Genomic DNA, 16,268 nt, shown 5'->3' with positions numbered 1-16,268 from the left:
ATGTTCTGGTTTAACTTGGATTTAAACTTTGAGAGTGGTCAGTTTGGATGAGCTATTGCCAGCAGGAAAGTGAGTTTGTGTGTGTATGGAGGTGGGGGGGGTGAGAAGGCCTGGATTTGTGCTGGGGGTGGCCCACCTTGATTATCATGCGCATTGTGGGGAGAGTGGTCACTTTGGATGAACTATTGCCAGCGCGATAGTGAGTTTGTGTGTGTGGTTTTTGGGAGGGGGGTGGGGGGGTGAAAGAACCTGGATTTGTGCAGGAAATGACCCAACTTGATTGTCATGCACATTGTGTGGAGAGTTGTCACTTTGGATGGGCTATCACCAGCAGGAGAGTGAATTTATGTGGGGGGGGTGGAGGGCGAGAAAACCTGGATTTGTGCTGGAAATGGCCCAACTTGATGATCACTTTAGATAAGCTATTACCAGCAGGACAGTGGGGTGGGAGGAGGTATTGTTTCATATTCTCTGTGTGTATATAAAGTCTGCTGCAGTTTCCACGGTATGCATCCGATGAAGTGTGCTGTAGCTCACGAAAGCTCATGCTCAAATAAATTGGTTAGTCTCTAAGGTGCCACAAGTACTCCTTTTCTTTTCACCAAACTGTGATGTTATCATGATAAACAGGACGGGCTATAGAGTTCCAACTCTAATTCAGAATTTACTGTATATTCTCTACTACATGGATGTGGTTAGGGTGTGAGCCTGGCACTTATGTGACAGGTTCAAATCTCTTCACCACCAAAAATTTCCTAGGTGACTTCAGGCAAGTCACTTTACTTTATCTGTGCCTCAGTTTCCTATCTGCAAAATGTGGATATTAACATTGTAGGGATATTAACATTATAGGGATATTGTGAGGATAAATACATTAAAGAATGTTAGGCACTCAGACACTACAATAAAGGGGTACATGTAAGTATCTCAGATAAGATAAATCAAGCCCAAGAACCAGTTAAATGATACATCTTTTAGACAGACAGCCATTCTTGATTTAAGAAATACAAGTGATGATGTTTTTACCATTTCCCTCATTAATCTTAGATGTATAATATTGTTATAACATAGGCTTTATTATATAATTATTATAGTTATAAGAAAAAGCTTCCTTTAAATATGTAATAAAATGTCATCTACCTGCATTGACATTCTAAAAGCTCCAAACCTATCAACTGTGTAAATATATAGGATGTGAGAGACAAAAGTTGAGTGAGGTAATATCTTTTAATGGACAGACTTCTGTAGGTGTAAAAGAAACTTTTGAGCTACACAGAGCTCTTCTTCAGGTCTGGAAAAAGTAATCCAAGTGTCACAGCTAAATACAAGGTGGGACAGGTTATGCATAAAGAGTTAACACATTGCAGGAGACAATTTAAAGTGAAGTGGGCAATTAATACCTCTACAGTTACAGGATGAAGGAGAAGTAGTAGGTTACAAATTGTTGTAATGAGCCATAAAAGCAGTGTCTCTACTGAGCCCATGATTCTTGGTGTCTAGCAGAGTTAGTAAAGTTCCCAGGCTCGTCTCTTGAAAGTTTTTGTGCAAGATTCCTTTGAGCACTAGGACTGAGAGATCCAATATGGAGTGGTAGCTTTGTGATGGTGTTCGCCCACAGGTGATAGGTAGTTTTTGTCTTTTATCATTTTTCATGTGAGTTCATTTGAAAGGTGATTGTCTGGTTTCACCCAGATAGTAGTAGTTGGGGCATTTGATGCACTAGATGAGGTTTACCACATGTTGTGACAGGTATGTGTGGGATCCATGGATTTTGAAAGGTGGGTTGTGGGGCATGTTGATCATTACAGCAGCGGTTGTATATCTGCAGGTTTTGCATCTGTTGTTATGGCAGTCTGGTGCCACCTTGAGTTGGTGTGTCCCAGTCTGTGGGGAGCTTGCTTCTGATGATTCGTTTGGCAAGGCTGGGAAGTTGTTTGAAGGCCAAAAGAGGGGGGTCAGGAAAGTCAGGATGTTGTCCCCATTAAGTATGGGTTATAATTGTTGATACTCTGTATGGGTCCCAATGTGGGGGAGGGTAGGTGACAACTAGGGGTGTGTGGTTGGTGATTTTCTGTTTTTTTCCATATTGAAGCAGGTTCTCTTCAGGTATTGGGTAGCTCATTTCATGACATGATCCACTTATCTAGCAGAATGTCTTTGTTTGGCAAAAGTGGTTTTAAGTGTGTTAAATGTGTGTCCTGGACCATCTCCTCAGAGCATATTTTGTGGCACCTGAGAGTCTGGCTGTAGATAAGATTTGTTGGTGTCTGGGGTGGAGGCAAGTATGGTGATCCGTGGGTTTCCTGTATAGAATTGTATATATGGGATATGTCAGCATCAGACTGTTAATCTTTCAGAGCCAGTGAGATGCTAGTTCAATTGTGCGGATGTTGTTTTTCAAACAAAACATTGTAGAAATGTTTCCTTGACATCAGTGTCTGAAATGCCTTTGAACCCTTATGAAGCTATTGAATACATAATGATTCATACTTTGAAATAAATTCCATTGCAATGGCTCTTTCCTATAAAAATGGTCAGAGAATCAGAACAAGGAACTCATTCACACCTTAATTGTGAGATACAGCTATTGGCCTTTTATTGGTTCCTGTACAGATGAGTCGGGGAGCCCTGGGGGTAGGGGGAGGGAGAAACAGGCTCCTATAAGTTTCAGTCTGAGCCTTTGAAGTAAAATGTTTTGCTTACAGCTCATGAAAATAAATGCTCTTCAATAATAAGCCATTTAAAATATTATCGGACTACTCTAAGATATACAAAAAAGACTTTTTACTAAAGATGTAAAAAGTGTACCTGGATAGATCATTGTGCTATTACTTTATGCCAAGATTTATCCAAAAACTTATAAAACTTGCAAAATTGTAACTTCCTGAAATAAATAGGTTAGAAGAGAAACAGAAAATGTCCCTTACCTATACCAAAGCAAACAGGATGAAATAATAAAACTACTTTTACAATTCAGAGCAACCATTATACCATAAAATTATTTTCCCCTCAAAACTCACTATCTGGTTTTTCTGAACTATTTAACTGAATTCTCCAAGAAGTTTTCTACACTTTTTGACCTTAGAAGTGCTGTGCTTTGAGGTATTTTTACTACTTTTCTAAACACACACATACACTAAATCAGATTTGGGAGTAATTTATTTTTCTTTTACATTGACATTGATGTATCCAGTGAACGTTTAATAACTAGGATTTCAGTGATATCAAACTTTTCTATGTAGTTTTACTAAAAGGAGCTACAAAGCCAGCAAGGCTGGGGGGCGGGGGGGGGGAAGGTAATGAGCTGTAGTTAAAAATTACTGATCTTCAGTGGCTACCAACTTCATAAAAGCTGGTTAGAGGGCCTAAAACATTTTCCAGAGAGGTCTGAATAACTGCAGTTTTCCAGCTTTATTATATATTGTTTCAAATTTGTAATAAGACATTTTCCCCTTAAGAGTTCCTTTGATTTTCATTAATATCAAGGGGTATTTTTGTGTACATATTCAGGAGCCAGCACCATGATGCTTCAGAGTAGCAGCCGTATTAGTCTGTATCTGCAAAAAGAAAAGGAGTACTTGTGACACCTTAGAGACTAACAAATTCATTTGCAGCGTGTCTATAGCTCCCAATTCAGTTCCACAGTAAGTGATTGCATAAAATATAAGCAGAGAACAAAAATAAATTAAATGAGTTAAGGGTTTGCAAAAGTTGTCAGGCTCTTTGCTCTGCATACTAAAGATTTCTCTTTTAGCTAGATATTGACTTGGGCTGTGTGCATGCATATGGTTAAAAGGATGTAGGTATTCCTTGCATGATACTGACCTCCACTGTAAAACACTTTGTGAATGTAAGAGCGAGGTATTATTATTATATTCTATGCAGCCTATCTGGACTTTAGACCCTGGCACACGGAGGTAAGCAGCCACAATCTTACAATCTCAGTGTTGCCAACTCTTGCAATTTGATAGTGAGTCCCACTAAATTTGCCCCTCCCCCCCCCCTTAAAGCCCCAAGCTTCTAGAGTCATATGAGAATTTAAGCCTTCATCAATAAATAAGCAAAAAATGAAATTCCTATCCCTCATCTTTGCAGAGAAAATGCTGAATGTGGAACTGGACACAGTACTCCAGTTGAGGCCTAATCAGAGTGGATACAGCGGAAGAATTACTTCTTGTGTCTTGCTTACAACAAGAAGTAAGGATGGATGTTTGCTGTTTTTGCAACAGTGTTACACTGTTGACTCATAGTTAGCTCGTGGTCCACTTTCACCCCCAGATCCCTTTCTGCAGTAGTTCTTTCTAGGCAGTCATTTCCCATTTTGTATGTGTGTAGCTGATTGCGTCTTCCTAAATGGAACACATTGCATTTGTCCTTATTGAATTTCATCCTATTTACTTCAGACCATTTCTCCACTTTATCCAGATGTTTTGAATTTTAATCCTATCCTCCAAAGCACTTGCAACCCCGCCCAGCTTGGTATCATCCGCAAACTTTATAAGTGTACTTTTTATGCCATTATCTAAATCATCCAAGTCAACTTGAGGATATGAATAGGTGCCCCTCTCCTTTGGAGAGAATAAATTCCAAAGACAAGGGACTCACCAGGAGATTGCCTGCCAGCGGCTTCCTGTATTACAAACTGAAGTATCTGTCATTAGTTTGCCACCTCTGATTGTACCTATGGCAATATAGCACACAGAGAGACAGTCTTGCAAGGAGGCAGGTGTTGTGTTGTGTATTGGGACTTCTTTCAGTAAGACAAACAACACCATCCAGAATCCAAAAGGCAGTCAGAGCAGACCATGACGGACCAGTGTTGTGTTCTGGTAACATATTCTACTTAACAAGCAGACCACAGCATTCTGCACTAGTTTTGGCTTACAAATGGGTTTAAGATGTTGTCATAGGTCAGACATATAATGAGGAATGAGTTGTTACTAACATCAGATATGGAATCTGTTCAGCTCTATAGCAAATAGAATATAACTGCACAAGGCACTATACTCTCAAACACGCACTGCAGTTCAGAATATTCTCTCCCTCTCTCTCTCTGTCACACACACACGAGATTTGTTAGCCAAAACAAATTTGTGATTACACACTCCCACCCCCATCCTGCAAATGTCAGAAAATCATACGCACGAACCTCAATTTTTTTAAAGAAAAGTCTGTGCTTGAAAGATTTTAAACTAAGAAATATGAAGATAAATTGGTTTTAGGAACTTGTGACAGGACATTGCCTGAGAAATTTGATTAGCCTTTTAAAGCTTAGAAAGTAAACTTCTCTGCTCCTATGGTACTTACCTTCTATAATGTTCTGATACGGCAACAGAACTGAATGATCTGGTTTTCTAGCAGGTTTTAGCCCACATGAATATAAGGACAAAAATGATTACTCCTTCAAAGAAACTACATTAACAAAAATACACCACTGAGCACTTAAATAGAAAACACATTTGAGAAATTAAGGCAGCCTGATTTGCCAGTGAGAATTCTCTGCAGGCCAGCTATTTAACAGGCAGTGAAATATCCTCTCTGGCATCATCAGAAGTGTTATTGACAGGCATAAGCAGGATTTTCACACTTTTATACAAGAAGAAAAAAATGGTAAATATTGAAGTCCCGTAATACTTCATACGTTGTGACTAACTACTTCCTTTCCACAACATAATGCTGGTAAGTGTAAATATACACCTGATATTGGGCATCAAATAGGTAATTTTACAATGCAGATCTCTGCTCCCAGACATTGCCATTCAGTGAATGATAGTTTAGCTAGGCAACTTTTTCTCCCTCCACATGGAAAAACTGGAGTATGTTTATCTCCATAGTTAAATATTGAATAGCTGCTCTGTTTTTATAAGAGGAATGAGTTTTCTGTACCTTTTTTTTTTTTTGGTAAGTTATTTGTCTGTAAATCTAAAGTCAGCTGATTCAGCTTTGATTTTAGTCATCCTGTAAAATGCACTACAAGTTTACTAATCAGGAAATATTCAGAAATATGACTTTTCAAACCAATAAATTAAGCAGAACACTTTGGGATTCAATGTAATTTTTGATTACTTCTCTATCTATGAGCTACACGCACATCTCACCAACCACAGCCTCTTCTCCTTTCATTGAATATGCAAAGGACCATCAATGCCAGATTATCAGTAAAAATAGGGGCTGACGCCAAAATGTCAGACACAAAGGCTGGATCTGAACTTTGACTTCTGTAATGGTTCAAATCAGATCTGAATTTTGGAGGTCGAAATCTAGTTTCTAATCCCAGTTTTCACAAATTTGGAGGCTTGGAATTTGATGCACTATACAGAGACGTTTGATTTGCAAACTCCTATCTAAATTGGTGTAGAAGATGACGGTTTTGGTTCAGACTCATGTCCAAATAAAATATGTATGTTAAGATCCAAGTCTCTGCTCTATAAAGTAGTGTGCTCAGTACATGGTATAATGTGATCTCTAGTTTGGTTTGAAGTTCTCTGTTTGACAAGGTGATATTCTTCATTGCAGCAACCATCAAATGTCATTACACTCCCCAGACAACAGATTTTTTACCTGTTCAATTTTTTTTCCATCCACTTATAACTTTGCATCTATTGTCCAGTTTCCTACCTTCATAATCTTGGTTTTCTCTGCATTTATATTAAATAAATTAAATTTATATTAATTTTTTCAAGCTTCCCTTTCTACCTCTGATGTAAAGGCAATCATTCCATTCCACATCATGCTTAGTGTAAATCAATATCATCAGCAAAGTCAAAATTTTGTAACTCATTTCTGCTAACCTATTTTACGCTATCCATGCAACCTTTCGTTGCCCATTTCCTCACCCACTCTATTGTTAGTGCAAAGAATAACTGGTGTAACACAGTCTCAATACTGAATCACTCACCAAGACTTGTATCTGGCAGATCAACATCCATCAGATAAACTCATTAGTAGGTTGATCAGCTTGTCTGGTATCCCATAGCTTCCAGCAATATTCCACAGGGTCTCTCTGTGGACTGTAAGAAAGCATGCAATAAAGTTGGTTAAGATGGGGTTTTGCCAAGCAGTAGCTTTTTCTATTAAAAAAAAAGCTTTGTCAAAGAGTGAACATCACAACATGATCTACTTGAACAGAACCCAGCTTTTTGCTCTTGTAATATTTCATCCACTACTGCCTTCATTCTATTCAGCATAATGTTAGCCAATACTTCGCTTGGGATTGATAGCCGTACAATACCTGTCTTTCATGCGTGAGTGAGATCACTCTTTCTGAGCAATGCCACAATGATACCATCTTTCCAGTATTGTGGCACTTGTTCTATCACCTACATTTAATGTTTTTAAGCTGTTCACTCTGAATTTCTCCTCCTAACTTTAGTACCTCTGCTTTAATTTTGTCAGTCCCAGGAGCATTGCCCTCTTTGAGGTCTTTAATGGCTGATTTAATTCATTTGTTATAAGTCCCTCCATTTCTAACTTTAGCACAGGCATTTCTTTTGAACCGGTGCATGATTGTAGGCTCTGGACAACTTAATATGGAATGGAAATATCCCTTCCATCATATAGCTTGTTCTTCATGCATTTTCAATATCTGTCCATGACAGTCCCTGATGGGTATCACCTATGACGGTCTGGTTCTTCCAGAGTCATCCTTCACTGTTCTATAGAGCTACTTGAAGTCTCTCCTCAGTGCAGCTTCTTCTGCCTTTGCAGTCTTGTCCCTAACCCAGGCATTTCTATCTTGCCTGTGTCTCCTCTTTATTTTTGTGTGTGTGCCTTTCTCTATACCTTGCACCTGTTTCTAAGAGTTCAACCTATATGTGGCAGGGCACACTTGTTCCTGCCTACTTTCTAGCCCACAAACATCTGAGACCTTCTGGTAAAAATGACTTATGCAGCTTATTTACAGTATTCTTTCCTACTATCTTTACAGACTATGCATGATCATATCAACAGTACCTTAGAGCCCTCAGCTCCTGAGCCAAGGAAGGGAGAGGTTGCTGTGGTTGCCTGCCCACCTGTCCCTCTTTCTCCCCTACCCTCTTTCCCACAACTTTCCTATGCCTTTTGTACCCTTTTTGGCTAATGGAGTTCATTAGTTTTTAAAACTCTCTTCAGCCCATCTCAATCTCTCTCTTCAGCACAGTTTCCATAGTCACGTGTGCTCTGGGGCAATTAACTGGAGTTGCAGTGATCAGGGTGCTGGCTCAGCTGCTGTTGCCCAGTACTCTGTCACACTGTCTTGTGCTGTTCCTTTTTTGCCTTCAGAGCTTTCCACTCATCAGTTGCTGACCATGTTCCAGATGCAATCCATACTTCTTTCTTCCACCCTCTTCACTGGCCCACTACTTCTTCTGATGTTCCAACTATCATCTTCTTCTAGTTTGATAATCTGTCTTCCAGAATTTCATCACGCTTGTCCTGTAAAACTCTGGAATAGTTACTAAATGCAATCTGATCAGTGTTTCTTTATCTTTGAACTTCTCTACTGCTATAATACTTTTTTTGGTCCCTCTCTGTGGCCACTAAAAGATAACGATCTGAGCCAACATCTGCTCCTGCGCTGTGTCTGGCATTTAGTAAAGAAGGTGTCCATCTCTTAGATATAATCACATGGTCTACTATTTGTTTAATGGTTGCACTGTCTGGTGATCTCCATATGACCTTGTGAATCCTTTTGGGCTAGAAGAGTCTTTGACCTATCTTTAGGGTGTTTTGTGCCAAAGATTCAAGAGCCATCCACCATAAGTTTGGATGCCTTCTACTGCCTTGCCCATGACTTCATACCAGCCAGTAGAGTTGTTGCCAATTTGTGCGTTGAAGTCACCTATCATCAACTTGATGTCATAGTTAGGCATATTATCCAATACTTGCTGTACCTGTTCATAAAATGTATCCTTTTGACTTTTCACAAGACAATTTTATAGAGGAAAATGTTTCTCCTCTGTATCTTTGTAAATACTTTACATTTTTATTTTCTGTATCTTTATATAACTAGCTCTAATAGTCAAAATTGCCAGGATAAGCAGAGGAATAAAGTCTTATTGTATTGCAATCATTTATGATCTCATGCATAAGTTGGAATAATTATAGTCTTTAGGAAGAAATATTCTGTCTCACCCTGAGACCCTTCTTGCAAGCTATGAAACATGTTTACATGAAGCACATTACAAGGGGTGCTAGATTTTTGTTGTTGCTGCCCACCACAAAGTCTAGTAGAGAAGATAAAGAGAAGAGAAGCTGCTTCAGCTTAGTGCTGGAGGCATTTTGGACTATTGTTGGTGATCTGATTGGCTGAAATATATGTGCAAACATATATCCTCAAGGGCATGATGTAACCAGGGGTAAAATTTGGCCATGTGTATAGGACAGCAGGCTGCTATTTTGCCCTCCAGAACTTGAGCTGTTTGGAAGTCATACCTGTAGCCAAGGGAAGAAGGTTAACGTCTTCACTTCCAGTCTCTGAAAAGAGTCTACACACCCTGTTCACCTTAGTGATCTGTTTCCTAGTATGATTTCTGACTTGAATTGTGTTTGCCACTCCTGTTGCAGCAACCATGTCAATATTTGTTAGGGGGCTTATTCCTTCACCCACTTACTTCCCTGGTCCTTCTCGCATGAACAGAGAGCAACAATACCTGAAGTCCAAAGGTGCAAACAATTCGATGTTTATTGGAGTGAACTTCCAGCAAGCATGATTCCAGTTTCCTTCCTTAGTGTCCCCCTTCCTAGCTCTGACACCACAGAGCCTTACACCTGTGTCCCTGTTCCCATTCCTGCCCTTAGCCAAATATGATTCCAATTTCCCCACCCCCATTCCCTGTTCCCATTTCCCCCTTTAGCAAAACATGATTCCAATTTCCCCACCCCCATTCCCTATTCCCATTTCCCCCCCACCCCCCCATACTTCCTGATTGACTGCAGACTATATAGTAAAACTTGAGTTCTGCTTAGCTATACCAATCATTTTACTGAAATTTAACTAACCAATCCTAACATATTGTAACATGATTATGTAACCAATTATATCCCACCACCTTAATTAGTTTACACCCAGCAAAATTAATTATACAGCAGACAGGAACAATCACAGAACCAGACGGAGATCATGCAGATAAGCAATAGGGAAGTGGGGACTACAGTGATAGAACAAACACAGAAATGAGGATTTCACATCCCCGCTGTTGATAAGTGAGTTCTTGCCAGACAGGATGCTATCAAACTAAGTTTCCTTTTACATCTTCTAGGCACTTCCCCTTCTCTGGAGGTGATAAGCACTATCAGGACAGGATTGTATTCCTAAAAGCCCAATAGCACTTCTTTCAATGTGACTAGTTTGGAATGTGAAGATGTGACCGGTCGCTTCCCATGGCTGCCTCTGCTGCATAGCCAAAGATCTTAGCCTAAGAACAGGGCCTCAGAAGGTCACAGTAAGAGAAGGACCTTACACTGGCAGACAGTGATTTTGATTCTTTCTTTTATACCTCTATAACTAGCTAAGTGATAAGAATACACCTAAATTCTTAGAGTATCGGCCTTTACAGACAAGCCTGAATATCTATATCCTAACAATATTCTCAAGTTCTTTTTCAGTTATGAGTCCTATAAGGAGACTTCACCTATTCCTGAGTGTAAACTAGCGGTGGTGGGCTATTTCCAAGGGGATTTTTATATCCTGATTGCACTACACATTTTTCCTTGTTCTGCTTCCGTCCCACCCCCAGAAATAAGGGGATAAGAGTCTGAGCCTGGGAACCTCTAAGTAACTAGATAGATATCATTTACTTGTGCTGTAAATATTTCCTTTAAATTGTGTGTCTGACAACCCACTGGCTAAAGGGGTAAAATTGCATGTGACAGAAAATGTATGTTGCTTTCAGTACAAATGTGGGACATGCAAATGAATGGATGTTGAATGATTTTCCTTGTTTATGTTTTCTGCCCAGCAGATTTGTTATTGTGGTAGTGGTGGTGTGTCTGAATGCAAGCTTAAAGTATGCAAGTCTTACTTTGGGGTAAGAAAGGGAAATAAAAATGTTAAAGACTCTGTACCTTCAAGAGGGATTTCTGATTTAAGAAATAATTGTTCTTTCTGGGGTAAAGTAAATAAGAGACTGATTACGAAATTAATCTTATGCTATACAACCCAGACAGGACTGGTCTATAATAATGATTCAAGTCCTATTAAAGGACTAAGTATACTGTAAAATGTGGGTTTGATCATGCAAAAGGATAGCTAGTGACAGACAGCAATCTGCTACTTACTAAAAGTGTCCTTCTCAAAACCCGCAGCTCCCCAGAAAACAAATCTGGTGGGAAGCTGGAGCTTCTCATACTTGGGAGAGTGGTGTGAACTTTGATCGTAGGCCCATGGTCTATTGGGAAATGTAATTTAGTAAAGTACTCAGACAAATATTTGTAAAGGTCATTGCTTTGTGATTGTTTAAATTCAGGAATATGGGTTTACAAAGGGACCTTTTGTATTATTGGATGAGGACAATTAATCTCTTGCTAGAGACAGCAAATGAGATCATTAAACTCCCTAGAAAATTTTACATTTGCCACGTGTTGTAGGATAGGGTGAAGAGGCATAGTTTGTGATACATATCACCCACACCCACACACAAGAACTGGAATTATGCTTCTGATTCAGAGGCAGCTATAATGCCAATCTGGCTATAAAATTTCAGACAATGATGCATGCCCTTTATTTTATTTCTTCTTAGTTAAACATGTTATTTTCCAACAAGACTCAGTCCTCCCTGAAATAGAACAGCCTGGTCTGCTAGCAGCACATAGGGTTGTTTTGTTTTTGAATGGAGGGGACAATTTTACTTCATTTGGGTGCGGGATTATGAAGAATATCATTCCACCATATAATGAAGGCTGAGATGAACAATTAGTGGCACTCTTATAGTCGAATTTAGGGACTGCAAAATGAGGGAAGTGGCACTAACTTGGTTGGAGAACTGTGCTTTCATACTTGGTAGTGCTCTAAAATAGATAATGGTCAAAGATTCACCCCATGGTTATAGGGGAGAGGGTACACACACATTCAGTTGACACCCCCTGCAGGCATAGCTGAAAAGGGAACTGAAAAGGGAACTGACCTCTGGAAGTGTGTGGCGATGAAGGTACGACTGCTGATACCCTCCTTCATGGTCTAGGGGAGAGCAATTTTTAAATGCAGCTTGGCGTGTCTAAGAGCATTGCCATTAGAAGCTCCCCAGGAGATGGCTTGAATCACTGCATCTCGAGCCAGTCCACCCCATCTTCTTCCTGGCTTTCTGTACCCACTATATGGCTCTGTCAGTTACTCCAGTGCCTCTGGCAGAAGAGAGAATGTGGGTGGCGTGCAGTCCCCTGACCTCAGCCTTTCTGTGCTGGAAGCTGGTGGCCTTAATGTCATTAGCACAAACTCATAGAACCCAAGTGGTGTATCTGCCTCATTGTTCTGCAGTAGGTCATTGCAGTTTCGCTTTGTATTTCTGACATGCTAGAATTAAAAAAAAAAATTAAGAGTAATCTTTCCTTGCACTTTCAATGTTACTATATCCCAATTTGTCACATCCAATTCTTGCTAGTCTGAATGACAAGGAGAGCCTGGGAATTTGAATTAACAGATAGGAACATATGGTGAACTAATGAAAAATGGGTAGTTCATGTCCCAGGATTCTTTACTACTTACAGAAGGCAGTTCTTGTGTGGAACTTCAAAGAAGGGTTTAGATCATCCATAAACTGGAGATATGCACAAAGAAACATCACCTTGTACCAAAAGGTGCTTTTTTTACAATTTGCAATAGTCTAAAAAGAGATGTCACTTGAAAAAAAAAAAACCACACCCTGGGAAAATGAACATTAGAGGCATCTTAACAGTCCCTTTTGGGGCTCTGATTGGCTGCTAATGGATGTAATTTGACTCCATCAGCTGCTGAGAACAAAGGGTATGTCTACACTACGAAATTAGTCAATGTTATAGAAGTCGATTGTTAAAAATCGATTTTACACAGTCAATTGTGTATGTCCCCACTTGTGCATTAAGTCGGCGGAGTGTGTCCTATATACTGTGGCTAGCATAGACTTACGGAGCGGTGCACTGTGGGTAGCTATCCCACAGTTCCCGCAGTCTCTGCTGCCAATTGAAATTCTCGGTTAAGCTCCCAATGCCTGATGGGGCAAAAACATTGTCAAGGGTGGTTTTGGGTACATGTCATCAGTCACCCCTCCCTCCGTGAAAGCAACGGCAGACAATCCTTTCACACCTTTTTTCCTGGGTTACTCATACAGACGCCATATCACGGCAAGCATGGAGCCCACTCAGCTCACTGCTGCTGTTGTGAGCATTGTAAACACCTCGCACATTATCCTGGAATATGTGCAGAACCGGGCTAAGAGGACGATTGTGATGAGGACATGGACACAGATGTTCCTGAAAGCACGGGCTGTGGCAATTGGGACATCATGGTGGCAGTGGGGCTGGTTGATACAGTGGAACACCAATTCTGGGCCCGGCAAACAAGCAAAGACTGGTGGGACTGCATAATGTTGCGGATATGGGATGATTCACAGTGGCTGCGAAACTTTTGCAAAGTAAGGCCACTTTCCTTGAACTTTGTGAGTTGCTTTTCCCTGCCCTGAATCACAGGAATACCAAGATGAGAGCTGCCCTGACAGTTGAGAAGTGAGTGGCGATAGCCCTGTGGAAGCTTGCAACACTCAGCTGCTACTGGTCAGTCAGGAATCAGTTTGGAGTGGGCAAGGCTACTGTGGGGACTGCTGTGATCCAAGTAGCCAATGCAATCACTGACGTTCTGCTATCAAGGGTAGTGACTCTGGAAAATGTGCAGGACATACTGGATGGCTTTTGCTGCAATGGGGTTCCCTAACTGTAGTGGCGTGATAGATGGAACACACATCCCTATCTTGGCACTCGACCACCTTGCCAACCAGTATATAAACTGCAAGGGGTACTTCTCAATGATGCTGCAAGCACTGGTGGATCACAAGGGACGTTTCACCGACATCAACGTGGGATGGCAGGGAAAAGTGCATGACACTCGCATCTTTAGGAACTGTTTGAGCAGCTGCAAGAAGGGACTTACTTCCCAGAAAATTACTTTTGGGGATGTTGAAATGCCAATAGTTATCCTTGGAGACCCAGCCTACCCCTTGCTCCTATTGCTCATGAAGCCATACACAGGCAGCCTGGACAGTAGTAAAGAGCAGTTCAGCTATAGGCTGAGCAAGTGCAGAATAGTGGTAGAATGTGCCTTTGGATATTTAAAAGCTCACTGGCACTGTTTGCTGACTAGGTTAGATCTCAGCTCAACTAATATTCCCATTGTTATTACTGCTTCCTGTGTGCTCCATAATATCTGTGAGAGTAAGGGGGAGACGTTTATGGCAGGGTGGGAGGTTGAGGCAAATCGCCTGGCTGCCAGTTTTGAACAGCCAGACACCAGGGTGATTAGAAGAGCACAGATAGGCGCGCTGCACATCAGAGAGGCTTTGAAAACCAGTTTCATGACTGGCCAGGCTACGGTGTGATAGTTGTGTGTGTTTCTCCTTGATGCAAACCCGCCCCCTTTGTTGATTTTAATTCTCTGTAAGCCAAAGACCCTTCCCCCTCCGATCACAGCTGGCAAAGGAAATAAAGTAACTGTTGTTTTGAAACCATGCATTCTTTCTTTATTAATTAAAAAAAGGGAGATAACTGATAAGGTAGCCTGGGTGGTATGGGGAGGAAGGAAGGATAAGGCCACATTGCTTACTGTAGCCACACTACAAATCAAAACTGTTTGAATGACAGCCTTCTATTGCTTGGGCCATCCTCTGGAGTGGAGTGGCTGGGTGCCTGGAGCCTCCCCCTCACCACGTTCTTGGGCATCTGGGTGAGGAGGATATGGAATCTGGGGAGGAGGGAAGGTGGTTATACAATGGATGCAGCAGGAGTATGTGCTCTTGTTGGCTTTTCTGCAGCTCCAACAGACGCTTCATCATGTCTGTTTGCTCCCCCATTAGCCTCAGCATTGCCTCCTGCCTCTGCTCTTCGTGCTTGCTTAATGCTTTCCTGGCCTCTGCCACTGAATGCCACCATGCATTAAGCTGTGCCCTATCAATGCGGGAGGACTGAATGAGCTCAGAAAACATGTCATGCGGTTTTTTTGCCTTCTAATCTGCGATAACCTCAGGGACGGAGATGATAGGGGGAGCATAGAAACATTTGCACCTGGGGGGGGGGGGAGATAAAAAGGGAGAGTAAAATTTAAGATGATACATTTCTGAGAACAAAAGGGAGACTCTTTCACAGTGAATCAAGCAATTCACAGCAGACAGCATATGTGCTTTAGGTACAAGGTCGCATTTTGCCTTTTTTATTGAGCGCCCGCCGATATGGTAACACATCACACACGGCTAGGCAACAGAATTTGTTTTCCAGGCAGCCATGATAAGCCTTTTGGTATGTGGGGTTGGCTTCTTCTGCCTTCATAACATGTGGGAATGGTTTCAAAGTGCAGCGCCATTCTTTCCCATAGCAAGCAATGCTGGTTGGGTTTCACATTTAAAAGGAGGGGCTGCGGTTTTTAGATGGATGTGCAGCACACACCTCTCCCCACCCCACCAGGTGGCTATTCTCTGGGATGATCCCTTTTAGCCAAGCGCAAACAACCCAGCATGAACAGGGTCCTTTTACTGTTCCCTTACAAAATTTTCCCTATTTCAACCAGGTGACCATGAATATCACCACTTTCCTGAGGCTAACACAGAAAGATAAAGACTGAATGTTGCTTGAATGAGACCAAAACTCAGGACCATTCACTGTCATGCTTTGTGCTGCAGTGATTCCAGACTACTTGCTACTACCTTGGCATGGTAAAGTGTCCTACCATGGAGGAAAAATAAGGCAGCCCTCCCCAGAAACCTTCTGCAAAGGCTTTCAGAGTACCTCTAGGAGAGCTTCATGGAGATGTCCCTGGAAGATTCCTGCTCCATCCCCAGACACGTTAACAGACTTTTGCAGTACCTGTACTGGCCGTGAATGCATCCCCATTCTTCAGGGCAAATCAAACATTAAACACTATTGCTTTTAAACCCTGTACTGTAGTTACAAATGTGCACTCACCAGAGCTGCCTTCTCTGGCTTCAGGGTCGGGGATCCCGCCTTGGCTGGGTATTGGCTCCAGAGTGATGAAAAGTTCCTGGCTGCTGGGGAGAACGGATTCATGCCTTGCCTGCTGCACATTCTCCTCCTCCTCTTCCTCATCCACAAAA

Source organism: Lepidochelys kempii, chromosome 3 (assembly GCF_965140265.1).
Source record: "Lepidochelys kempii isolate rLepKem1 chromosome 3, rLepKem1.hap2, whole genome shotgun sequence".
NCBI lineage: Eukaryota > Metazoa > Chordata > Testudines > Cheloniidae > Lepidochelys > Lepidochelys kempii.
This window is presented reverse-complemented; position numbering follows the sequence as displayed.